Below are 26,552 nucleotides of genomic sequence, written 5' to 3' on the forward strand. Positions count from 1 at the left end.
GCGCTGGGTGACAGGTATGGGTTTAGTGCCAGAATTAGACTTGGAAATACACAGTAGCGGGTGTGTGTGAAGTTATTCTGAATGACCCAATGTGCACCTTGAATATTATATACCCTTTTAGGGATAGATTTCAAATAGCTCTGATATAGCAGAAACCACTAAATTATGAAATTGCTAAATTGGGAATTGTATTTCAACCCAGAACAAGAAATGTGCTTGAACGGACACTAAATAACTCGCCCAGCTACAGCACTTAGGACAGATTTAGCGGGATATAAATTTGAGGCCTAGTATTTAGGCGCTGGGTGACAGGTATGGGTTTAGTGCCAGAATTAGACTTGGAAATACACAGTAGCGGGTGTGTGTGAAGTTATTCTGAATGACCCAATGTGCACCTTGAATATTATATACCCTTTTAGGGATAGATTTCAAATAGCTCTGATATAGCAGAAACCACTAAATTATGAAATTGCTAAATTGGGAATTGTATTTCAACCCAGAACAAGAAATGTGCTTGAACGGACACTAAATAACTCGCCCAGCTACAGCACTAAGGACAGATTTAGCGGGATATAAATTTGAGGCCTAGTATTTAGGCGCTGGGTGACAGGTATGGGTTTAGTGCCAGAATTAGACTTGGAAATACACAGTAGCGGGTGTGTGTGAAGTTATTCTGAATGACCCAATGTGCACCTTGAATATTATATACCCTTTTAGGGATAGATTTCAAATAGCTCTGATATAGCAGAAACCACTAAATTATGAAATTGCTAAATTGGGAATTGTATTTCAACCCAGAACAAGAAATGTGCTTGAACGGACACTAAATAACTCGCCCAGCTACAGCACTAAGGACAGATTTAGCGGGATATAAATTTGAGGCCTAGTATTTAGGCGCTGGGTGACAGGTATGGGTTTAGTGCCAGAATTAGACTTGGAAATACACAGTAGCGGGTGTGTGTGAAGTTATTCTGAATGACCCAATGTGCACCTTGAATATTATATACCCTTTTAGGGATAGATTTCAAATAGCTCTGATATAGCAGAAACCACTAAATTATGAAATTGCTAAATTGGGAATTGTATTTCAACCCAGAACAAGAAATGTGCTTGAACGGACACTAAATAACTCGCCCAGCTACAGCACTAAGGACAGATTTAGCGGGATATAAATTTGAGGCCTAGTATTTAGGCGCTGGGTGACAGGTATGGGTTTAGTGCCAGAATTAGACTTGGAAATACACAGTAGCGGGTGTGTGTGAAGTTATTCTGAATGACCCAATGTGCACCTTGAATATTATATACCCTTTTAGGGATAGATTTCAAATAGCTCTGATATAGCAGAAACCACTAAATTATGAAATTGCTAAATTGGGAATTGTATTTCAACCCAGAACAAGAAATGTGCTTGAACGGACACTAAATAACTCGCCCAGCTACAGCACTAAGGACAGATTTAGCGGGATATAAATTTGAGGCCTAGTATTTAGGCGCTGGGTGACAGGTATGGGTTTAGTGCCAGAATTAGACTTGGAAATACACAGTAGCGGGTGTGTGTGAAGTTATTCTGAATGACCCAATGTGCACCTTGAATATTATATACCCTTTTAGGGATAGATTTCAAATAGCTCTGATATAGCAGAAACCACTAAATTATGAAATTGCTAAATTGGGAATTGTATTTCAACCCAGAACAAGAAATGTGCTTGAACGGACACTAAATAACTCGCCCAGCTACAGCACTAAGGACAGATTTAGCGGGATATAAATTTGAGGCCTAGTATTTAGGCGCTGGGTGACAGGTATGGGTTTAGTGCCAGAATTAGACTTGGAAATACACAGTAGCGGGTGTGTGTGAAGTTATTCTGAATGACCCAATGTGCACCTTGAATATTATATACCCTTTTAGGGATAGATTTCAAATAGCTCTGATATAGCAGAAACCACTAAATTATGAAATTGCTAAATTGGGAATTGTATTTCAACCCAGAACAAGAAATGTGCTTGAACGGACACTAAATAACTCGCCCAGCTACAGCACTAAGGACAGATTTAGCGGGATATAAATTTGAGGCCTAGTATTTAGGCGCTGGGTGACAGGTATGGGTTTAGTGCCAGAATTAGACTTGGAAATACACAGTAGCGGGTGTGTGTGAAGTTATTCTGAATGACCCAATGTGCACCTTGAATATTATATACCCTTTTAGGGATAGATTTCAAATAGCTCTGATATAGCAGAAACCACTAAATTATGAAATTGCTAAATTGGGAATTGTATTTCAACCCAGAACAAGAAATGTGCTTGAACGGACACTAAATAACTCGCCCAGCTACAGCACTAAGGACAGATTTAGCGGGATATAAATTTGAGGCCTAGTATTTAGGCGCTGGGTGACAGGTATGGGTTTAGTGCCAGAATTAGACTTGGAAATACACAGTAGCGGGTGTGTGTGAAGTTATTCTGAATGACCCAATGTGCACCTTGAATATTATATACCCTTTTAGGGATAGATTTCAAATAGCTCTGATATAGCAGAAACCACTAAATTATGAAATTGCTAAATTGGGAATTGTATTTCAACCCAGAACAAGAAATGTGCTTGAACGGACACTAAATAACTCGCCCAGCTACAGCACTAAGGACAGATTTAGCGGGATATAAATTTGAGGCCTAGTATTTAGGCGCTGGGTGACAGGTATGGGTTTAGTGCCAGAATTAGACTTGGAAATACACAGTAGCGGGTGTGTGTGAAGTTATTCTGAATGACCCAATGTGCACCTTGAATATTATATACCCTTTTAGGGATAGATTTCAAATAGCTCTGATATAGCAGAAACCACTAAATTATGAAATTGCTAAATTGGGAATTGTATTTCAACCCAGAACAAGAAATGTGCTTGAACGGACACTAAATAACTCGCCCAGCTACAGCACTAAGGACAGATTTAGCGGGATATAAATTTGAGGCCTAGTATTTAGGCGCTGGGTGACAGGTATGGGTTTAGTGCCAGAATTAGACTTGGAAATACACAGTAGCGGGTGTGTGTGAAGTTATTCTGAATGACCCAATGTGCACCTTGAATATTATATACCCTTTTAGGGATAGATTTCAAATAGCTCTGATATAGCAGAAACCACTAAATTATGAAATTGCTAAATTGGGAATTGTATTTCAACCCAGAACAAGAAATGTGCTTGAACGGACACTAAATAACTCGCCCAGCTACAGCACTAGGGACAGATTTAGCTGGATATAAATTTGAGGCCTAGTATTTAGGCGCTGCGTGACAGGTATGGGTTTAGTGCCAGAATTAGACTTGGAAATACACAGTAGCGGGTGTGTGTGAAGTTATTCTGAATGACCCAATGTGCACCTTGAATATTATATACCCTTTTAGGGATAGATTTCAAATAGCTCTGATATAGCAGAAACCACTAAATTATGAAATTGCTAAATTGGGAATTGTATTTCAACCCAGAACAAGAAATGTGCTTGAACGGACACTAAATAACTCGCCCAGCTACAGCACTAGGGACAGATTTAGCGGGATATAAATTTGAGGCCTAGTATTTAGGCGCTGGGTGACCGGTATGGATTTAGTGACAGAATTAGACTGGGATATGGCCAAAAAATAAACAGACTATTGCTGGTTAAATGCACTTGGTGTGACAGCTTCACCCTGATGTAGGCTTTAGCCAAAAAACAACCACACCATTGAGGGTTAAATGCACTTGGTGACAGGCGCAGCTTGCCCCTGATTTAGTATATGGCCAAAAAATGAACAGACTATTGCTGGTTAAATGCACTTGGTGTGACAGCTTCACCCTGATGTAGGCTTTAGCCAAAAAACAACCACACCATTGAGGGTTAAATGCACTTGGTGACAGGCGCAGCTTGCCCCTGATTTTGTATATGGCCAAAAAATGAACAGACTATTGCTGGTTAAATGCACTTGGTGTGACAGCTTCACCCTGATGTAGGCTTTAGCCAAAAAACAACCACACCATTGAGGGTTAAATGCACTTGGTCGCAGCTTGTGCTGGCGCACCACAAGACACAAAATGGCCGCCGATCACCCCAGAAAAATGTGACTGACAAACGGTCTGTGCAGCCTAAAAACAGTGAGCAATTGAGGATCAGCAGCTCAATGATCCACAGCTGCAGATCGATCAGTTAATCAAGTCCTTTGGAGGAGTTAATCTGCCTAATCTCGCCCTACTGTCGCAGCCGCAACCTCTCCCTACGCTAATCAGAGCAGAGTGACGGGCGGCGCTATGTGACTCCAGCTTAAATAGAGGCTGGGTCACATGGTGCTCTGGCCAATCACAGCCATGCCAATAGTAGGCATGGCTGTGATGGCCTCTTGGGGCAAGTAGTATGACGCTTGTTGATTGGCTGCTTTGCAGCCTTTCAAAAAGCGCCAAGAAAGCGTCACAAAAGCGCGAAGAAAGCGACGAACACCGAACCCGAACCCGGACTTTTACGAAAATGTCCGGGTTCGGGTCCGTGTCACGGACACCCCAAAATTCGGTACGAACCCGAACTATACAGTTCGAGTTCGCTCATCCCTAAATATGACAGCTTTATATAATGCTTGAATTTCACATGTGCAGATGCAGCAAGGACTGTAAAATTGTGTATTTTGCAGAAAAAGGGTGTTTTAAAAAATCCTGAAAATTATAGCTGTATATCTATTGCACACTGGCTAATGCGACAAAGGCCCAAAATGAATTTTATTTAAAAAAATTGGTGTTTTTTCAAAGCCAGAAAATTATTAAAGTATTTCAATCTTGTTTTTAACAATCACAGATGCAGCAATGTCTGCAATATTAAGTATTTTGCCCAAAAAGGGTGTTTTTTTGCAATTAACAGAATATAACAGCTGTATATAACACTTGAATTTCACAAATGTGCTGTAAAATTGTGTATTTTACCCACAAAGGGTGTTTTTTAAAACCCTGAAAATTTTAGCTGTATCTTTAGCTTAAATTGCACACTGACTAATGCAGCATAGGCTCAAAATGTTGGTGATTGCCAAAAATAGGTGTTTTTTCAAAGCCAGAAAATTAATAAAGTTTTTTAAACTTGTTTTTAACAATGACAGATGCAGCATCGGCTGCAATATTAAGTATTTTGCCCAAAAAGGGTGTTTATTTTAATTACAGAATATAACAGCTGTATATAACACTTGAATATCACACGTGCAGATGCAGCCAGGGCTCTAAAATTGTGTATTTTGCCCAAAAAGGGTGTTTTTTAAAACCCAGAGAATTATAGCTGTATTTCTAGCTTAAATTGAACACTGACTAATGAGGCTGAGGCCCAAGATGAAGGTTATTGCCAAAAATGGGTGTTTTTTCAATGACAGAAAATTATTGAAGTTTTCTAACTTGTTTGTAACAATCACAAATGTAGCAAGGAATGCAATATTAAGTACTATGCCCAAAAAGGGTGTTTATTTTAATTACAGAATATAACAGCTGTATATAACACGTGAATATCACACGTACAGATGCAGCAAGGGCTGCAAAATTGTGTATTTTGCCCAAAAAGGGTGTTTTTTAAAACCAAGAGAATTATAGCTGTATTTCTAGCTTAAATTGAACACTGACTAATGCGGCTGAGGCCCAAGATAAAGGTTATTGCCAAAAATGGGTGTTTTTTCAATGACAGAAAATTATAAAAGTATTTAAAACTTGTTTTTAACAGTCACAGATGCAGCAAGGGCTGCAAAATAAGGTATTTTGCCCAAAAAGTTTTTTTGTTTTATATATATAACATAATATGACAGCTGTATATAACGCTTGAATTTCACAGATGCAGATGCAGCAAGGGCTGTAAAATTATGTATTTTGCCCAAAAAGGGTGTTTTTTAAAATCCACAAAATTATAGCTGTATTTCTAGTTTAAATTGCACAATGGCTAATGTGACACAGGCCCAAAATGAATTTTATTCCTAAAAATGGGTGTTTTTTTAAAGCCAGAAAATTATTAAAGTATTTCAAACTTGTTTTTAACAATCACAGATGCAGCAATGGCTGCAATATTAGGTATTTTTCCCAAAAAGGATGTTTATTGTAATTAACAGAATATGACAGCTTTCTATAATGCTTGAATTTTACAGATGCAGCAAGGACTGTAAAATGGTGTATTTTGCCCAAAAAGGGTGTTTTTTTTTAAATCCACAAAATTATAGCTGTATTTCTAGTTTAAATTGCACACTGGCTAATGCGACAAAGGCCCAAAATGAATTTTATTCCAAAAAATTGGTGTTTATTTAAAGCCAGAAAATTATTAAATTATTTCAAACTTGTTTTTAACAATCACAGTTGCAGCAACGGCTGCAATATTAGGTATTTTGCCCAAAAAGGATGTTTTTTGTAATTAACAGAATATGACAGCTTTGTATAATGCTTGAATTTCACATGTGCAGATGCAGCAAGGACTGTAAAATTTTGTATTTTGCACAAAAAGGGTGTTTTTTAAAATCCACAAAATTATAGCTGTATTTCTAGTTTAAATTGCACACTGGCTAATGCGACAAAGGCCCAAAATGAATTGTATTCCAAAAAATTAGTGTTTTTTCAAAGCCAGAAAATTATTAAAGTATTTTAAACTTGTTTTTAACAATCACAGATGCAGCAGCGGCTGCAATATTAAGTATTTTGCCCAATTAGGGTGTTTTTTTGCAATTAACAATATAACAGCTGTATATAACACTTGAATTTCACACATACAGATGCATAAAGGGCTGTAAAATGGTGTATTTTACCCAAAAAGGGTGTTTTTCAAAAACCCAGAAAATTATAGCTGTATCTTTAGCTTAAATTGCACACTGACTAAGGCGGCATAGGCTCAAAATGTTGATTATTGCCAAAAATGAATGTTTTTTCAAAGTCTGAAAATTATTGAAGCATTTCAAACTTGTTTGTAACAATGTAAAAACACAAAATGCAATCGCACACTGCAACCAGCACTCTGCCCTGCCTTTATGCTGGATGTTGAATAAGGCATTGGTGTACATTTTGGCCAAAGCGTAATAAGCCACTCACCGCGTCAAAGTTGCCTTCATGAGTGGTCCCTAACACTAGTTCCTACCTTTTATGGGCCATGACAGCCACATAAAGTCCAGGGAGCGCAGGTACAGCATGCATGCCAAGCACACTCTGCTTTTAACCCCGTCCGGTGCCATTACAGCTTTCATCGGATCCAGGGATTCAAGTACTCACATGCATGCTGAGCCCACTTTATACTTCTCCTGGAGCCTAATGGCTACTGGTAGGTGCTGTATAAGCAGACTCAGTTTTATACTGACTTTAAAACCAGCCTCCAGGGGGCAGATTAACTGGACAGGTGTGCTTGACTGCTTGGAGATCGCCACGCCTCCAATACGTACTACAAAGAGAAAAATATGGAAAATTTCAGCCCGCACAACCCCTAGCAGATTGCTATGGCGAAATAGAGATGTAAATGTAAAAACACAAAATGCAATCACACACTGCAACCAGCACTCTGCCCTGCCTTTATGCTGGATGTTGAATAAGGCATTGGTGTACATTTTGGCCAAAGCGTAATAAGCCACTCACCGCGTCAAGGTTGCCTTCATGAGTGGTCCCTAACACTAGTTCCTACCTTTTATGGGCCATTTATATCTCTATTTCGCCATAGCAATCTGCACCTGCTAGGGGTTGTGCGGGATGAAATTTTCCATATTTTTCTCTTTGTAGTACGTATTGGAGGCGTGGCGATCTCAAAGCAGTCAAGCACACCTGTCCAGTTAATCTGCCCCCTGGAGGCTGGTTTTAAAGTCAGTATAAAACTGAGTCTGCTTATACAGCACCTACCAGTAGCCACCAGGAGAAGTATAAAGTGGGCTCAGCATGCATGTGAGTACTTGCATCCCTGGATCCAATGAAAGCTGTAATGGCACCGGATGGGGTTAAAAGCAGAGTGTGCTTGGCATGCATGCTGTACCTGCGCTCCCTGGACTTTATGTGGCTGTCATGGCCCATAAAAGGTAGGAACTAGTGTTAGGGACCACTCATGAAGGCAACCTTGACGCGGTGAGTGGCTTATTACGCTTTGGCCAAAATGTACACCAATGCCTTATTCAACATCCAGCATAAAGGCAGGGCAGAGTGCTGGTTGCAGTGTGCAATTGCATTTTGTGTTTTTACATTTATATCTCTATTTCGCCATAGCAATCTGCACCTGCTAGGGGTTGTGCGGGCTGAAATTTTCCATATTTTTCTCTTTGTAGTACGTATTGGAGGCGTGGCGATCTCCAAGCAGTCAAGCACACCTGTCCAGTTAATCTGCCCCCTGGAGGCTGGTTTTAAAGTCAGTATAAAACTGAGTCTGCTTATACAGCACCTACCAGTAGCCATTAGGCTCCAGGAGAAGTATAAAGTGGGCTCAGCATGCATGTGAGTACTTGCATCCCTGGATCCGATGAAAGCTGTAATGGCACCGGACGGGGTTAAAAGCAGAGTGTGCTTGGCATGCATGCTGTACCTGCGCTCCCTGGACTTTATGTGGCTGTCATGGCACATAAAAGGTAGGAACTAGTGTTAGGGACCACTCATGAAGGCAACCTTGACGCGGTGAGTGGCTTATTACGCTTTGGCCAAAATGTGCACCAATGCCTTATTTAACATCCAGCATAAAGGCAAGGCAGAGTGCTGGTTGCAGTGTGCGATTGCATTTTGTGTTTTTACATTTATATCTCTATTTCGCCATAGCAATCTGCACCTGCTAGGGGTTGTGCGGGCTGAAATTTTCCATATTTTTCTGTTTGTAACAATCACAAATGCAGCAAGGAATGCAATATTAGGTATTTTGCCCCAAAAGGGTGTTTATTTTAATTACAGAATATAACAGCTGTATATAACACTTGAATATAACACGTACAGATGCAGCAAGGGCTGCAAAATTGTTGTTTTTGCCTAAAAAAAGTGTTTTTTAAAACCAAGAGAATTATAGCTGTATTTATAGCTTAAATTGCACACTGACTAATGCGACAAATGCCCAAGATGAATGTTATTCCAAAAAAGTTTTGTTTTTTCAAAGCCAGAAAATTATTAAAGTTTTTCAAACTTGTTTTTAACAATCACAGATGCAGCATCGGCTGCAATATTAAGTATTTTGCCCAAAAAGGGTGTTTTTTGAAATGAACAAAATATGACAGCTTTATATAATGCTTAAATTTCACATGTGCAGATGTAGCAAGGACTGTAAAATTGTGTATTTTGCACAAAAAGGGTATTTTAAAAAATCGAGAAAATTATAGCTGTATTTCTAGTTTAAATTGCACACTGGCTAATGTGACAAAGGCCCAAAATGAATTTTATTTAAAAAAAAATTGGTGTTTTTTCAAAGCCAGAAAATTATTAATGTATTTCAATCTTGTTTTTAACAATCACAGATGCAGCAACAGCTGCAATATTAAGTATTTTGCCCAAAAAGGGTGTTTTTTTGCAATTAACAGAATATAACAGCTGTATATGACACTTGAATTTCACAAATGTGCTGTAAAATTGTGTATTTTACCCAAAAAGGATGTTTTTTAAAACCCTGAAAATTATAGCTGTATCTTTAGCTTAAATTGCACACTGACTAATGCGGCATAGGCTCAAAATGTTGGTTATTGCCAAAAATAGGTGTTTTTTCAAAGCCAGAAAATTATTAAAGTTTTTCAAACTTGTTTTTAACAATCACAGATGCAGCAAGGGTTGTAAAATTAAGTATTTTGTTCAAAAAGGGTGTTTTTTGTAATTAACAGAATAAGACAGCTTTATAAAATGCTTGAATTTCACATGTGAAGATCCAGCTAGGACTTTAAAATTCTGTATTTTGCACATAAAAGGTGTTTTAAAAAGTCCAGAAAATTATAGCTGTATCTTTAGCTTAAATTGCACACTGACTAATGCCTCATAGGTTTAAAATGTTGGTTATTGGCAAAAATTTGTGTTTTTTCAAAGTCAGAAAATTATTGAAGTATTTCAAACTTGTTTGTAACAATCACAAATGCAGCATCGGCTGCAATATTAAGTATTTTGCCCAAAAAGGGTGTTTATTTTAATTACAGAATATAACAGCTGTATATAACACTTGAATATCACACGTGCAGATGCAGCAAGGGCTCTAAAATTGTGTATTTTGCACAAAAAGGGTGTTTTAAAAACTCTCAAAATTATAGCTTAATGTCTAGCTTAAATTGTACACTGACTAATGCGGCATAAGCTCAAAATGATGGTTATTGACAAAAATGGGTGTTTTTTCAAAGTCAGAAAATTATTTAAGTATTTCAAACTTTTTTTAACAATCACAGATGTAGCAAGGGCTGCAATGTTAAGTATTTTGCATGAAAGGGTGTTTTTAAAAAAAAAAACCTGAATATAACAGTTATATATAACACTTAAATTTTACACTTACAGATGCAGCAATGGCTGTAAAATTGTGTATTTTGCCCAAAAATTGTGTTTTTAAAACCCAGACAATTATAGCTGTATTTCTAGCTTAAATTGAACACTGACTAATGCGGCTGAGGGCCAAGATGAAGGTTATTGCTCAAAATGGTTTTTTTTCAATGACAGAAAATTATTAAAGTATTTAAAACTTGTTTTTAACAATCACAGATGCAGCAAGGGCTACAATATTAAGTTTTTTGCCCAAAAAGGGTGTTTTTTGTAATTAACCGAATATGACAGCTTTATATAATGCTTGAATTTCACATGTGCAGATGCAGCAAGGACTGTAAAATTGTGTATTTTGCAGAAAAAGGGTGTTTTAAAAAATCCAGAAAATTATAGCTGTATTTCTATTGCACACTGGCTAATGCGACAAAGGCCCAAAATGAATTTTATTCAAAAAAATTGGTGTTTTTTCAAAGCCCGAAAATTATTAAAGTATTTCAATCTAGTTTTTAACAATCACAGATGTAGCAATGTCTGCAATATTAAGTATTTTGCCCAAAAAGGGTGTTTTTTTGCAATTAACAGAATATAACAGCTGTATATAACACTTGAATTTCACAAATGTGCTGTAAAATTGTGTATTTTACCCCAAAAGGGTGTTTTTTAAAACCCTGAAAATTATAGCTGTATCTTTAGCTTAAATTGCACACTGACTAATGCGGCATAGGTTTAAAATGTTGGTTATTGCCAAAAATAGGTGTTTTTTCAAAACCAGAAAATTAATAAAGTTTTTCAAACTTGTTTTTAACAATAACAGATGCAGCATCGGCTGCAATATTAAGTATTTTGCCCAAAAAGGGTGTTTATTTTAATTACAGAATATAACAGCTGTATATAACACTTGAATATCACACGTGCAGATGCAGCAAGGGCTCTAAAATTGTGTATTTTGCCCAAAAAGGGTGTTTTTTTTTTAAAACCCAGAGAATTATAGCTGTATTTCTAGCTTAAATTGAACACTGTCTAATGAGGCTGAGGCCCAAGATGAAGGTTATTGCCAAAAATGGGTGTTTTTTTAATGACAGAAAATTATTAAAGTATTTAAAACTTGTTTTTAACAATCACAGATGCAGCAAGGGCTGCAAAATAAGGTATTTTGCCCAAAAGTTTTTTTTGTTTTATATATATATAACATAATATGACAGCTGTATATAACGCTTGAATTTCTCAGATGCAGATGCAGCAAGGGCTGTAAAATTGTGTATTTTGCCCAAAAAGGGTGTTTTTAAAACCCAGAAAATTATAGCTGTATTTCTAGCTTAAATTGCACACTGACTAATGCAACAAAGGCCCAAGATGAATGTTATTCCCAAAAAGTTTTGTTTTTTCAAAGCCAGAAAATTATTAAAGTTTTTCAAACTTGTTTTTAACAATCACAGATGCAGCATCGGCTGCAATATTAAGTATTTTTCCCAAAAAGGGTGTTTTTTGTAATTAACCGAATATGACAGCTTTATATAATGCTTGAATTTCACATGTGCAGATGCAGCAAGGACTGTAAAATTGTGTATTTTGCACAAAAAGGGTGTTTAAAAAAATCCTGAAAATTATAGCTGTATTTCTAGTTCAAATTGCACACTGGCTAATGCGGCAAAGGCCCAAAATGAGTTTTATTTTAAAAAAATTGTGTTTTTTGAAAGCCAGAAAATTATTAAAGTATTTCAAACTTGTTTTTAACAATCACAGATGCAGCAACGGCTGCAATATTAAGTATTTTGCCCAATTAGGGTGTTTTTTTGCAATTAACAGAATATAACAGCTGTATATAACACTTGAATTTCACACATGCAGATGCAGCAAGGGCTGTAAAATTGCGTATTTTACCCAAAAAAGGGTGTTTTTTAAAACCCAGAAAATTATAGCTGCATCTTTAGCTTAAATTGCACACTGACTAATGCCTCATAGGTTTGGTTATTGCCAAAAATGGGTGTTTTTTCAAAGTCAGAAAATTATTGAAGTATTTCAAACTTGTTTGCAACAATTACAAATGCAGCAAGGGCTGCAATATTAAGTATTTTGCCCAAAAAGGGTGTTTATTTTAATTACAGAATATAACAGCTGTATATAACACTTGAATATCACACGTGCAGATGCAGCAAGGGCTCTTAAATTGTATATTTTGCACAAAAAGGGTGTTTTTAAAACCCTGAAAATTATAGCTTTATGTCTAACTTAAATTGCACACTGACTAATGCGGCATAGGCTCAAAATGATGGTTATTGACAAAAATGGGTGTTTTTTCAAAGTCAGACAATTTTTTTGCCCAAAAAAGGTGTTTGTTTTTACTAACAAATTATGACAGCTGTATATAATGCTTGAATTTCACATGTGCAGATGCAGCAAGGGCTATAAATTTGTGTATTTTGCCCAATATAAGTGTTTTTTAAAACCAAATAATTTATAGCTGTATTTCTAGCTTAAATTGCACACTGACTAATGCGGTAAAGGCCCAAGATGAAGATTATTACAAAAAATAGGTATTTTTTAAAAGCCAGAAAATTATTGAAGTATTTCAAACTTGTTTTTAACAATCACAGATGCAGCAAGGGCTGCAATATTAAGTATTTTGCCCAAAAAGGGTGTTTTTTTAATAACAGAATATAACAGCTGTATATAACAGTTGAATTTCACACATGCAGATGCAGCAAGGGCTGTACAATTGTGTATTGCCCAATATAAGTGTTTTTTTTAAACGTAATAAATTATAGCTGTAGCTTAAATTGCACACCGACTAATGCGGCAAAGGCCCAAGATAAAGGTTATTCCAAAAAATGTGTGTTTTTTTAAAGTCATATAATTATTTATTTATTTCAAACTTGTTTTTAACAATCACAGATGTAGCAAGGGCTGCAATATTAAGTATTTTGCAGGGTCTTACCTGAAAGAGATGACGTCTGGATGGGAGCATATGTTGTTCTAGAACCTGAATATATTTTTCTGCATTGATGGTACCTTTCCAGACATGCAAGCTGCCCATTCCACACGCACTCATGCAACCCCATACCATCAGAGATGCAGGCTTCTGAACTGAGCGTTGATAACAACTTGGGTTGTCCTTGTCCTCTTTGGTCCGGATGACATGGCGTCCCAGATTTCCAAAAAGAACTTCGAATCGTGACTCGTCTGACCACAGAACAGTCTTCCATTTTGCCTCACTCCATTTTAAATGATCCCCGGCCCAGTGAAAACGCCTGAGCTTGTGGATCTTGCTTAGAAATGGCTTCTTCTTTGCACTGTAGAGTTTCAGCTGGCAACGGCGGATGGCACGGTGGATTGTGTTCACTGACAATGGTTTCTGGAAGTATTCCTGAGCCCATTCTGTGATTTCCTTTACAGTAGAATTCCTGTTTGTGGTGCAGTGTCGTTTAAGGGCCTGGAGATCACGGGCATCCAGTATGGTTTTACGGCCTTGACCCTTACGCACAGAGATTGTTCCAGATTCTCTGAATCTTCGGATGATGTTATGCACAGTTGATGATGATAGATGCAAAATCTTTGCAATTTTTCGCTGAGTAACACCTTTCTGATATTGCTCCACTATCTTTCTGCGCAACATTGTGGGAATTGGTGATCCTCTACCCATCTTGGCTTCTGAGAGACACTGCCACTCTGAGAAGCTCTTTTTATACCCAATCATGTTGCCAATTGATCTAATTAGTGTTAATTAGTCTTCCAGCTCTTCGTTATGCTCAAATTTACTTTTTCCAGCCTCTTATTGCTACTTGTCCCAACTTTTTTGGGATTTGTTGACACCGTGAAAATTTGAATCAACGTATTTTTCCTTTAAAATGATACATTTACTCGGATTAAACGTTTGATCTGTCATCTACGTTCTATTACAAATAAAATATTGACATTTGCCATCTCCACATCATTGCATTCAGTTTTTATTCACAATTTGTTTAGTGTCCCAACTTTTTGGGAATCCGGTTTGTATAATCTATTACAAATAAAATATTGACATTTTCCATCTCCACATAATTGCATTCAGTTTTTATTCACAATTTACTTTGTGTCCCAACTTTTTTGGAATCCGGTTTGTATAACATAATATGACAGCTGTATATAACGCTTGAATTTCACAGATGCAGATGCAGCAAGGGCTGTAAAATTGTGTATTTTGCCCAAAAAGGGTGTTTTTTAAAACCCAGAGAATTATAGCTGTATTTCTAGCTAAAATTGAACACTGACTAATGCGGCTGAGGCCTAAGTTGATGGTAATTGCCAAAAATGGGTATTTTTTCAATGACAGAAAATTATTAAAGTATTTAAAACTTGTTTTTAACAATCATAGATGCAGCAAGGGCTGCAAAATAAGGTATTTTGCTCAAAAAGTTTTTTTCTTTTATATATATTACATAATATGAAAGCTGTATATAACACTTGAATTTCACAGATGCAGATGCAGCAAGGGCTGTAAAATTGTGTATTTTGCCCAAAAAGGGTGTTTTTAAAACCCAGAAAATTATAGCTGCATTTCTAGCTTAAATTGACTAATGTGACAAAGGCCCAAGATGAATGGTATTCCCAAAAAGTTTTGTTTTTTCAAAGCCAGAAAATTATTAACGTTTTTCAAACTTGTTTTTAACAATCACAGATGCAGCAACAGCTGCAATATTAAGTATTTTGCGCAAAAGGTGTTTTTTGTAAATAACAGAATATGACAGCTTTATATAATGCTTGAATTTCACATGTGCAGATGCAGCAAGGACTGTAAAATTGTGCATTTTGCACAAAAAGGGTGTTTTTAAAAATCCTGAAAATTATAGCTGTATTTCTTGTTTAAATTGCACACTGGCTAATGCGACAAAGTCCAAAAATGAATTTTAATTAAAAAAAATTGTGTTTTTTTTAAAGCCAGAAAATTATTAAAGTATTTCAAACTTGTTTTTAACAATCACAGATGCAGCAACGGCTGCAATATTAAGTATTTTGCCCAAATAGGGTGTTTTTTTGCAATTAACAGAATATAACAGCTGTATATAACACATGAATTTCACACATACAGATGTAGCAAGGGCTGTAAAATTATTTATTTTACCCAAAAAGGGTGTTTTTTAAACCCAGAAAATTATAGCTGTATCTTTAGCTTAAATTTCACACTGACTAATGTGGCATAGGCTCAAAATGTTGGTTATTGCCAAAAATGGGTGTTTTTTCAAAGTCTGAAAATTACTGAAGTATTTCAAACTTGTTTGTAACAATCACAAATGCCGCAAGGGCTGCAATATTAAGTATTTTGCCCAAAAAGGCTGTTTATTTTAATTATAGAATATAACAGCTGTATATAACACTTGAATATCACACGTGCAGATGCAGCAAGGGCTCTAAAATTTTGTATTTTGCACAAAAAGGGTGTTTTTTAAAACCCTAAGAATTTTAGTTGTATTTCTAGCTTAAATTGAACACTGACTAATGTGGCTGAGGCCCAAGATGAAAGTTATTGTCAAAAATGGGTGTTTTTTCAAAGTCAGAAAATTATTGAAGTATTTCAAACTTGCATGTAACAATCATAGTTGCAGCAAGGGCTGTAATATTAAGTATCTTGCCCAAAAAGGGTGTGTGTTTTTACTAACAAATTATGACAGCTGTCTATAACGTTTGAATTTCACATGTGCAGATGCAGCAAGGGCTATAAATTTGTGTATTTGGCCCAATATAAGTGTTTTTTAAAACCAAATAATTTATAGCTGTATTTCTAGCTTAATTTGCACACTGACTAATGCGGCAAAGGCCCAAGAGGAAGGTTATTACACAAAATGGGTGTTTTTTCAAAGCCAGAAAATTATTGAAGTATTTCAAACTTGTTTTTAACAATCACAGATGCAGCAAGGGCTGCAATATTAAGTATTTTACCCAAAAAGGGTGTTTTTTTTAAATAACAGAATATAACAGTTGTATATAACACTTGAATTTCACACATGCAGATGCAGCAAGGGCTGTACAATTGTGTATTTTGCCCAAAAAGGGTGTTTTTTTTAAAACAGAATATAACAGTTATATATAACACTTGAATTTTACACTTGCAGATGCAGCAAGTGCTGTAAAATTGTGTATTTTGCCCAAAAAGGGTGTTTTTTTTAAAACCCAGAGAATTATAGCTGTATTTCTAGCTTAAATTGAGCACTGACTAATGCGGCTGAGGCCCAAGATGAAGGTTATTGCCAAAAATGGGTGTTTTTTCAATGACAGAAAATTATTAAAGTATTTAAAACTTGTTTTTAACAATCACAGATGCAGCAAGGTTTGCAAAATAAGGTATTTTGCCCAAAACGTTTTTTTGTTTTATATATATATATATATATATATATATATATAAAAACATAATATGACAGCTGTATATAACGCTTGAATTTCACAGATGCAGATGCAGCAAGGGCTGTAAAATTGTGTATTTTGCCCAAAAAGGGTGTTTTTTAAAACCCAGAGAATTATAGCTGTATTTCTAGCTTAAATTGAACACTGACTAATGCGGCTGAGGCCTAAGTTGAAGGTAATTGCCAAAAATGGGTGTTTTATCAATGACAGAAAATCATTAAAGTATTCAAAACTTGTTTTTAACAATCATAGATGCAGCAAGGGCTGCAAAATAAGATATTTTGCCCAAAAAGATTTTTTCTTTTATATATATAACATAATATGACAGCTGTATATAACGCTTGAATTTCACAGATGCAGATGCAGCAAGGGCTATAAAATTGTGTATTTTGCCCAAAAAGGGTGTTTTTAAAACCCAGAAAATTATAGCTGTATTTCTAGCTTAAATTGCACACTGACTAATGTGACAAAGGCCCAAGATGAATGTTATTCCCAAAAAGTTTTGTTTTTTCAAAGCCAGAAAATTATTAACGTTTTTCAAACTTGTTTTTAACAATCACAGATGCAGCAACAGCTGCAATATTAAGGTATTTTGCCCAAAAGGTGTTTTTTGTAAATAACAGAATATGACAGCTTTATATAATGCTTGAATTTCACATGTGCAGATGCAGCAAGGACTGTAAAATTGTGCATTTTGCACAAAAAGGGTGTTTTTAAAAAATCCTGAAAATTATAGCTGTATTTCTAGTTTAAATTGCACACTGGCTAATGCGACAAAGGCCCAAAATGAATTTTAATTTAAAAAAATTGCGTTTTTTTATAAAGCCAGAAAATTATTAAAGTATTTCAAATTTGTTTTTAACAATCACAGATGCAGCAACGGCTGCAATATTAAGTATTTTGCCTAAATAGGGTGTTTTTTTGCAATTAACAGAATATAACAGCTGTATATAACACATGAATTTCACACATACAGATGTAGCAAGGGCTGTAAAATTGTTTATTTTACCCAAAAAGGGTGTTTTTTAAACCCAGAAAATTATAGCTGTATTTTTAGCTTAATTTGCACACTGACTAATGTGGCATAGGCTCAAAATGTTGGTTATTGCCAAAAATATATGTTTTTTCAAAGTCTGAAAATTATTGAAGTATTTCAAACTTGTTTGTAACAAACACAAATGCCGCAAGGGCTGCAATATTAAGAATTTTGCCCAAAAAGGCTGTTTATTTTAATTTTAGACTACAGGGAGTGCAGAATTATTAGGCAAGTTGTATTTTTGAGGATTAATTTTATTATTGAACAACAACCATGTTCTCAATGAACCCAAAAAACTCATTAATATCAAAGCTGAATATTTTTGGAAGTAGTTTTTAGTTTGTTTTTAGTTTTAACTATTTTAGGGGGATATCTGTGTGTGCAGGTGACTATTACTGTGCATAATTATTAGGCAACTTAACAAAAAACAAATATATACCCATTTCAATTATTTATTTTTACCAGTGAAACCAATATAACATCTCTACATTCACAAATATATTTCTGACATTCAAAAACAAAACAAAAACAAATCAGTGACCAATATAGCCACCTTTCTTTGCAAGGACACTTAAAAGCCTGCCATCCATGGATTCTGTCAGTGTTTTGATCTGTTCACCATCAACATTGCGTGCAGCAGCAACCACAGCCTCCCAGACACTGTTCAGAGAGGTGTACTGTTTTACCTCCTTGTAAATCTCACATTTGATGATGGACCACAGGTTCTCAATGGGGTTCAGATCAGGTGAACAAGGAGGCCATGTCTTTAGATTTTCTTCTTTTATACCCTTTCTTGCCAGCCACGGTGTGGAGTACTTGGACGCGTGTGATGGAGCATTGTCCTGCATGAAAATCATGTTTTTCTTACCTTGCAGACTTCTTCCTGTACCACTGCTTGAAGAAGGTGTCTTACAGAAACTGGCAGTAGGACTGGGAGTTGAGCTTGACTCCATCCTCAACCCGAAAAGGCCCCACAAGCTCATCTTTGATGATACCAGCCCAAACCAGTACTCCACCTCCACCTTGCGGGCGTCTGAGTCGGACTGGAGCTCTCTGCCCTTTACCAATCCAGCCATCTGGCCCATCAAGACTCACTCTCATTTCATCAGTCCATAAAACCTTAGAAAAATCAGTCTTGAGATATTTCTTGGCCCAGTCTTGACGTTTCAGCTTGTGTGTCTTGTTCAGTGGTGGTCGTCTTTCAGCCTTTCTTACCTTGGCCATGTCTCTGAGTATTGCACACCTTGTGCTTTTGGGCACTCCAGTGATGTTGCAGCTCTGAAATATGGCCAAACTGGTGGCAAGTGGCATCTTGGCAGCTGCACGCTTGACTTTTCTCAGTTCATGGGCAGTTATTTTGCGCCTTGGTTTTTCCACACGCTTCTTGTGACCCTGTTGACTATTTTGAATGAAACGCTTGATTGTTCGATGATCACGCTTCAGAAGCTTTGCAATTTTAAGAGTACTTTTCTGAGCCTGTCAAGTCCTTCTTTTGACCCATTTTGCCAAAGGAAAGGAAGTTGCCTAATATTTATGCACACCTGATATAGGGTGTTGATGTCATTAGACCACACCCCTTCTCATTACAGAGATGCACATCACCTAATATGCTTAATTAGTAGTAGGCTTTCAAGCCTATACAGCTTGGAGTAAGACAACATGCATAAAGAGGATGATGTGGTCAAAATACTCATTTGCCTAATAATTCTGCACGTAGTGTATAACAGCTGGATATAACACTTGAATATCACACGTGCAGATGCAGCAAGGGCTCTAAAATGGTGTATTTTGAACAAAAAGGGTGTTTTTTTAAAACCCTGAGAATTATAGCTGTATTTCTAGCTTAAATTGAACACTGACTAATGTGGCTGAGGCCCAAGATGAAGGTTATTATCAAAAATGGGTGTTTTTTCAAAGTCAGAAAATTATTGCCCAATATAAGTGTTTTTTAAAACCAAATAATTTATATCTGTATTTCTAGCTTAAATTGCACACTGACTAATGCGGCAAAGGCCCAAGATGAAGTTTATTCCAAAAATTGTTTTCTTTTAAATTCATGCAATTATTTATTTATTTCAAACTTGTTTTTAACAATCACAAATGTAGCAAGGGCTGCAATATTAAGTATTTTGCCCAAAAGGGGTGTTTTTTTTTTAAAACAGAATATAACAGTTATATATAACACTTGAATTTTACACTTGCAGATGCAGCAAGGGCTGAAAAAATTGTGTATTTTACCCAAAAAGGGTGTTTTTTTTTAAAACCCAGAGAATTGTAGCTGTATTACTAGCTTAAATTGAACACTGACTAATGCAGCTGAGGCCCAAAATGAAGGTTATTGCCAAAAAATGGGTGTTTTTTCAATGACAGAAAATTATTAAAGTATTTAAAACTTGTTTTTAACAATTACAGATACAGCAAGGGCTGCAAAATACGGTATTTTGCCCAAAAAGTTTTTTTTGTTTTATATATATATATATATAACATAATATGACAGCTGTATATAACGCTTGAATTTCACAGATGCAGATGCAGCAAGGGCTGTAACACTGTGTATTTTGCCCCAAAAGGGTGTTTTTAAAACCCAGACAATTATAGCTGTATTTCTAGCTTAAATTGCACACTGACTAATGCGACAAAGGCCCAAGATGAATGTTATTCCCAAAAAGTTTTGTTTTTTCAAAGCCAGAAAATTATTAAAGTTTTTTAAACTTGTTTTTAACAATCACAGATGCAGCAACGGCTGCAATATTAAGTATTTTGCCCAATTAGGTAAATTAGTGTTTTTTTGCAATTAACAGAATATAACAGCTGTATATAACACTTGAATTTCACACATGCAGATGCAGCAAGGACTGTAAAATTGTGTATTTTACCCAAAAAGGGTCATCATTTCTATGTTCTAATATGTAAAGGTGTGCAAAAATTCACACCTTTACATATTAGAACATAGAAATGATGACTGGGAAACACTTGTATACCGCAGGTAGATCCCTGTAAGTTGTGAGTATCATATAAGCACAGTATAAATGCATATGCGCTTTTGGGTATCTACATTTGCCGCTCAAACTTTAGATATTACAAATAATTCATGTTCCAAAGACGTGATGGGATTATGAACAATATATATATTGTACTTTGTATAAGGATCCCCAATGTACATGAACAGTTTGGCCAATAAGATAATAACCTATACATTACAACAACTTTTGTCACTGCATATATGTTCGGCATGGATAAATATATGTCAAATTTGTGAACAAAATCGGCCGGTTGTCTGTGATTTTTAAATGTGATGGAGACAGGCAATTATCCCATGCTGACACATCAGATGGACAATGAAACTAACAGATGGACATATGGAGTCATAAGAAAATATGATACAATCAAGAAAACAAGGAATATAATATTATGAAAACTGCTCCGTTGCGCTGAACTCTGTTTGGAGATTTTCTGCCCGTCACGTCTTTTGACATTATACCTATTGATTTACAACTTGCATGAAACAAGAGCGCTGCTCTGGATATGTGTGGAGAGAAGGATTGTAGAGGATTTTATGCTAGCTATATATATATATATATATATATATATATATACATACATTGAAAGATGTTTGTTTATGTATATTTTTTCTATGTAATTTACAATGTTTGTACGGAGCACTATTGGGATTTGAATTATGTAACATTTGATTAAGGTTTACACAGGTGTCTCCCATGGACCCAGCTGATTTTACTGCCCGCCCTGTTCCACCATACTCCTCCCTTACGAGGCGGTGATGGTGGCAGGTGAACAGTATTTTAGCTTGAAACATGAGAGACACTTAGGATCATGACTAAGAACACGACAGTTCGAAACGCGTAGATCCGGGGAAACGGGGACCACCAGTGTTTTTTGTGATTGCTGTACTCACCTGGATTCTTGGTGACAATAAAGACCGGGACTTTCACATTATCCACCGTGGTGCTGGAGCATTTCTTTCATTTTCTTCTATGGTACAAAAATGTAAATCTCCGCTTTTTGAAGCAGCTCTGACTTTCTGAGCACCTGTCATGTTTCCTGAGATTCTACAATGCCCAGACAGTAGAAAACCCCCACAAATGACCCCATTTCGGAAAGTAGACACCCTAAGGTATTCGCTGATGGGCATGGCGAGTTCCTAGAATTTTTAATTTTTTGTCACAAGTTAGCGGAAAATGATGATTTTTATTTATTTATTTTTCTTACAAAGTCTCATATTCCACTAACTTGCGACAAAAAATGAAAAGATTCTAGGAACTCGCCATGCCCCTCACGGAATACCTTGGGGTGTCTTCTTTCCAAAATGGTGTCACTTGTGGCGTAGTTATACTGCCCTGGCATTTTAGGGGCCCATATGTGTGAGAAGTAGTTTGCAATCAAAATGTGTAAAAAATGGCCTGCGAAATCCGAAAGCTGCTCTTAGGAATGTGTGCCCCTTTGCCCACCTAGGCTGCAATAATGTGTCACACATCTGGTATCACCGTACTCAGGAGAAGTTGGGGAATGTATTTTGGGGTGTCATTTTACATATACCCATGCTGGGTGAGAGAAATATCTTGACAAAAGACAACTTTTCCCATTTTTTATACAAAGTTGGCATTTGACCAAGATATTTAGTCAGACAATTATTGAAGTATTTCAAACTTGTTTGTAACAATCACAGTTGCAGCAAGGGCTGTAATATTAAGTATTTTGCCCAAAAAGGGTGTTTGTTTTTACAAACAAATTATGACAGCTGTATATAATGCTTGAATTTCACATGTGCAGATGCAGCAAGGGCTGTAAATTTGTGTATTTTGCCCAATATAAGCGTTTTTTAAAACCAAATAATTTATAGCTGTATTTCCAGCTTAAATTGCACACTGACTAATGTGGCAAAGGCCCAAGATGAAGGTTATTACACAAAATGGGTGTCTTTTCAAAGCCAGAAAATTATTGAAGTATTTCAAACTTGTTTTTAACAATCACAGATGCAGCAAGGGCTGCAATATTAAGTATTTTGCCCAAAAAGGGTGTTTTTTTAATAACAGAATATAACAGCTGTATATGACACTTGAATTTCACACATGCAGATGCAGCAAGGGCTGTACAATTGTGTATTTTGCACAATATAAGTGTTTTTTAAAACGTAATAAATTATAGTTGTAGCTTAAATTGCACACTGACTAATGCGGCAAATGCCCAAGATGAAGGTTATTCCAAAAAATTTATGTTTTTTTAAAGTCATACAATTATTTATTTATTTCAAACTTGTTTTTAACAATCACAGATGTAGCAAGGGCTGCAATATTAAGTATTTTGCCCAAAAAGGGTGTTTTTTAAAAACAGAATATAACAGTTATATATAACACTTGCACTTTTACACTTGCAGATGCAGCAAGGGCTGTAAAATTGTGTATTTTGCCCAAAAAGGGTGTTTTTTGGGCAAAATACACAATTTTAATTTGTTTTCTTAAACCCAGAAAATTATAGCTGTATTTTTAGCTTAAATTGCACACTGACTAATGCGGCATAGGCTCAAAATGTTGGTTATTGCCAAAAATATGTGTTTTTTCAAAGTCAGAAAATTATTGAAGTATTTCAAACTTGTTTTTAACAATTACAAATGCAGCAAGGGCTGCAATATTAAGTATTTTGCCCAAAAAGGGTGTTTATTTTATTTACAGAATATAAAAGCTGAATATAACACTTGAATATCACACGCACAGATGCAGCAAGGGCTGTAAAATTGTGTATTTTGCCCAAAAAGGGTGTTTTTCAAAACCTAGAGACTTATAGCTGTATTTCTAGCTTAAATTGAACACTGACTAATGCGGCTGAGGCCCAACATGAAGATTATTGCCAAAAATGGGTGTTTTTTCAATGACAGAAAATTATTAAAGTATTTAAAACTTTTTTTTTTAACAATCACAGATGCAGCAAGGGCTTTAAAATTGTGCATTTTGCCCAAAAAGGGTGTTTGTAAAACCCAGAAAATCATAGCTGTATTTCTAGCTTAAATTGCACACTGACTAATGCGACAAAGGCTTAAGATGAATGTTATTCCAAAAATGTTTTGTTTTTTCAAAGCCAGAAAATTATTAAAGTTTTTCAAACTTGTTTTTAACAATATCAGATGCATCAAAGGCTGCAATATTAAGTATTTTGCCTAAAATTGGTGTTTTTTGTAATTAACAGAATATGACAGCGTTAAATAATGCTTGAATTTCACATGTGCAGATGCAGCAAGGACTGTAAAATTGTGTATTTTGCACAAAAAGGGTGTTTTTTTAAAACCCTAAAAATTATAGCTGTATTTCTAGTTTAAATTGCACACTGGCTAATGCGACAAAGGCACAAGATGAATTGTATTCTAAAAAATTGGTGTTTTTTCAAAGCCAGCAAATTATTAAAGTATTTCAAACTTGTTTGTAACAATTAGAAATGCAGCAAGGGCTGCAATATTAAGTATTATGCCCAAAAGGGTGTTTATTTTAATTGCAGAAGATAACAGCTGTATATAACACGTGAATATCATACGTGCAGATGCAGCAAGGGCTCTAAAATTTTGTATTTTGCACAAAAAGGGTGCTTTTAAAATTATAGCTTTATGTCTAGCTTAAATTGCACACTGACTAATGCGGCATAGGCTCAAAATGATGGTTATTGACAAAAATTGGTGTTTTTTTAAAGTCAGAAAATTATTGAAGTATTTCAAACTTGTTTTTAACAATCACAGATGCAGCAAGGGCTGCAATATTAAGTATTTTGCCCAAACTGGGTGTCTTTTTTAAAAAGCAGAATATAACAGTTATATTTAACACTTGAATTTTACACTTGCAGATGCAGCAAGGGCTGTAAAATTAAGTATTTTGCCCAAAATGTGTGTTTTATTACTAACAAATTATGACAGCTGTTTATAACGCTTGAATTTCACATGTGCAGATGTAGCAAGGGCTGTAAAATTGTGTATTTTGCCCAATATAAGTAATTTTTAAAACGCAATAACTTATAGCTGTAGCTTAAATTGCACACTGACTAATGCGGCAAAGGCCCAAGATGAAGGTTATTCCAAAAATTTTTTTTTTTTTTAAGTCTTAAAATTATTTATTTATTTCAAACTTGTTTTTAACAATCACAGATGTAGCAAGGGCTGCAATATTAAGTATTTTGCCCAAACTGGGTGTCTTTTTTAAAAAGCAGAATATAACAGTTATATATAACACTTGAATTTTACACTTGCAGATGCAGCAAGGGCTGTAAAATTGTGTATTTTGCCCAAAAAGGGTGTTTTTTTAAAACCCAGAGAATTATAGCTGTATTTCTAGCTTAAATTGAACACTGACTAATGCGGCAAAGGCCCAAGATGAAGGTTATTTCCAAAAATGGGTGTTTTTTCAAAGCCAGAAAATTATTAAAGTTTTTCAAACTTGTTTTTAACATTATCAGATGCATCAAAGGCTGCAATATCATGTTTTTTGTCCAAAAAGGGTGTTTTATTACTAACAAATTATGACAGCCGTTTATAATGCTTGAATTTCACATGTGCAGATGTAGCAAGGGCTGTAAAATTGTGTATTTTGCCCAATATAAGTAATTTTTAAAACGCAATAACTTATAGCTGTAGCTTAAATTACACACTGACTAATGCGTCAAAGGCCCAAGATGAAGGTTATTCCAAAAAATTTGTGTTTTTTTTATAGTCATAAAATTATTTATTTATTTTAAACTTGTTTTTAACAATCACAGATGTAGCAAGGGCTGCAATATTAAGTATTTTGCCCAAAAAGGGTGTTTTTTTTATAACAGAATATAACAGCTGTATATAATACTTGAATTTCACATGTGAAGATGCAGCAAGGGCTGTAAAATTGTGTATTTTGCTGAAAAGGGTGTTTTTTTTAAAAATGCCTGAAAATTATAGCTGTATTTCTAGCTTAAATTGTACATTGTCCAATGTGGCAAAGGCCCAAGATGAAGGTTATTGCCCAAAATTTTTTTTTTCCCAAACCCATAAAATTATTAAAGTATTTCAAACTTGTTTTTAACAATCACAGATGTAGCAAGGGCTGCAATATTAAGTATTTTGCCCAAAATGGGTGTTTTTTTTACTAACAGATTATGACAGCTGTATATAACCCTTGAATTTCACACGTGCAGATGCAGTAAGGGCTGTAAAATTGTGTATTTTGCATAAAATAAGTGTTTTTTTTAAAACCCAGAAAATTATAGCTGTATTTCTAGCTAAAATTGCACACTGACTAATGTGGCAAAAGCCCAAGATGAAGGTTTTTCCAAAAAATTGGTGTTTTTTCAAAGACAGAAAATTATTGAAGTATTTCAAACTTGGTTTTAACAGTCACAGATGCAGCAAGGGCTGCAATATTAAGTATTTTGCCCAAAAAAGGTTGCTATTCTTTTTTACTAAGAAAATACGACAGCTGCATATAACACTTGAAATGTGCAGATATAGCAAGAGTTGTAAAATTTTGTATTTTGCTCCAAAACTGTGTTTTTTAAATCCCAGAAAATTATAGCTGTATTTTTAGCTTAAATTGCACATTGTCTAATGCGGCAGAGGCCCAAGATGAAGGTTATTGCCCAAAATGTATGTTTTTTTTTAAAGCCATAAAATTATTAAAGTATTTCAAACTTGTTTTTAACAATTATTTCCAGCAAAATCAATAGACATTAATATATGGGGGTAAATGTATTGTATAT

This window comes from Bufo gargarizans, chromosome 6, assembly GCF_014858855.1.
Source record: "Bufo gargarizans isolate SCDJY-AF-19 chromosome 6, ASM1485885v1, whole genome shotgun sequence".
NCBI classification, from domain to species: Eukaryota; Metazoa; Chordata; class Amphibia; order Anura; family Bufonidae; genus Bufo; species Bufo gargarizans.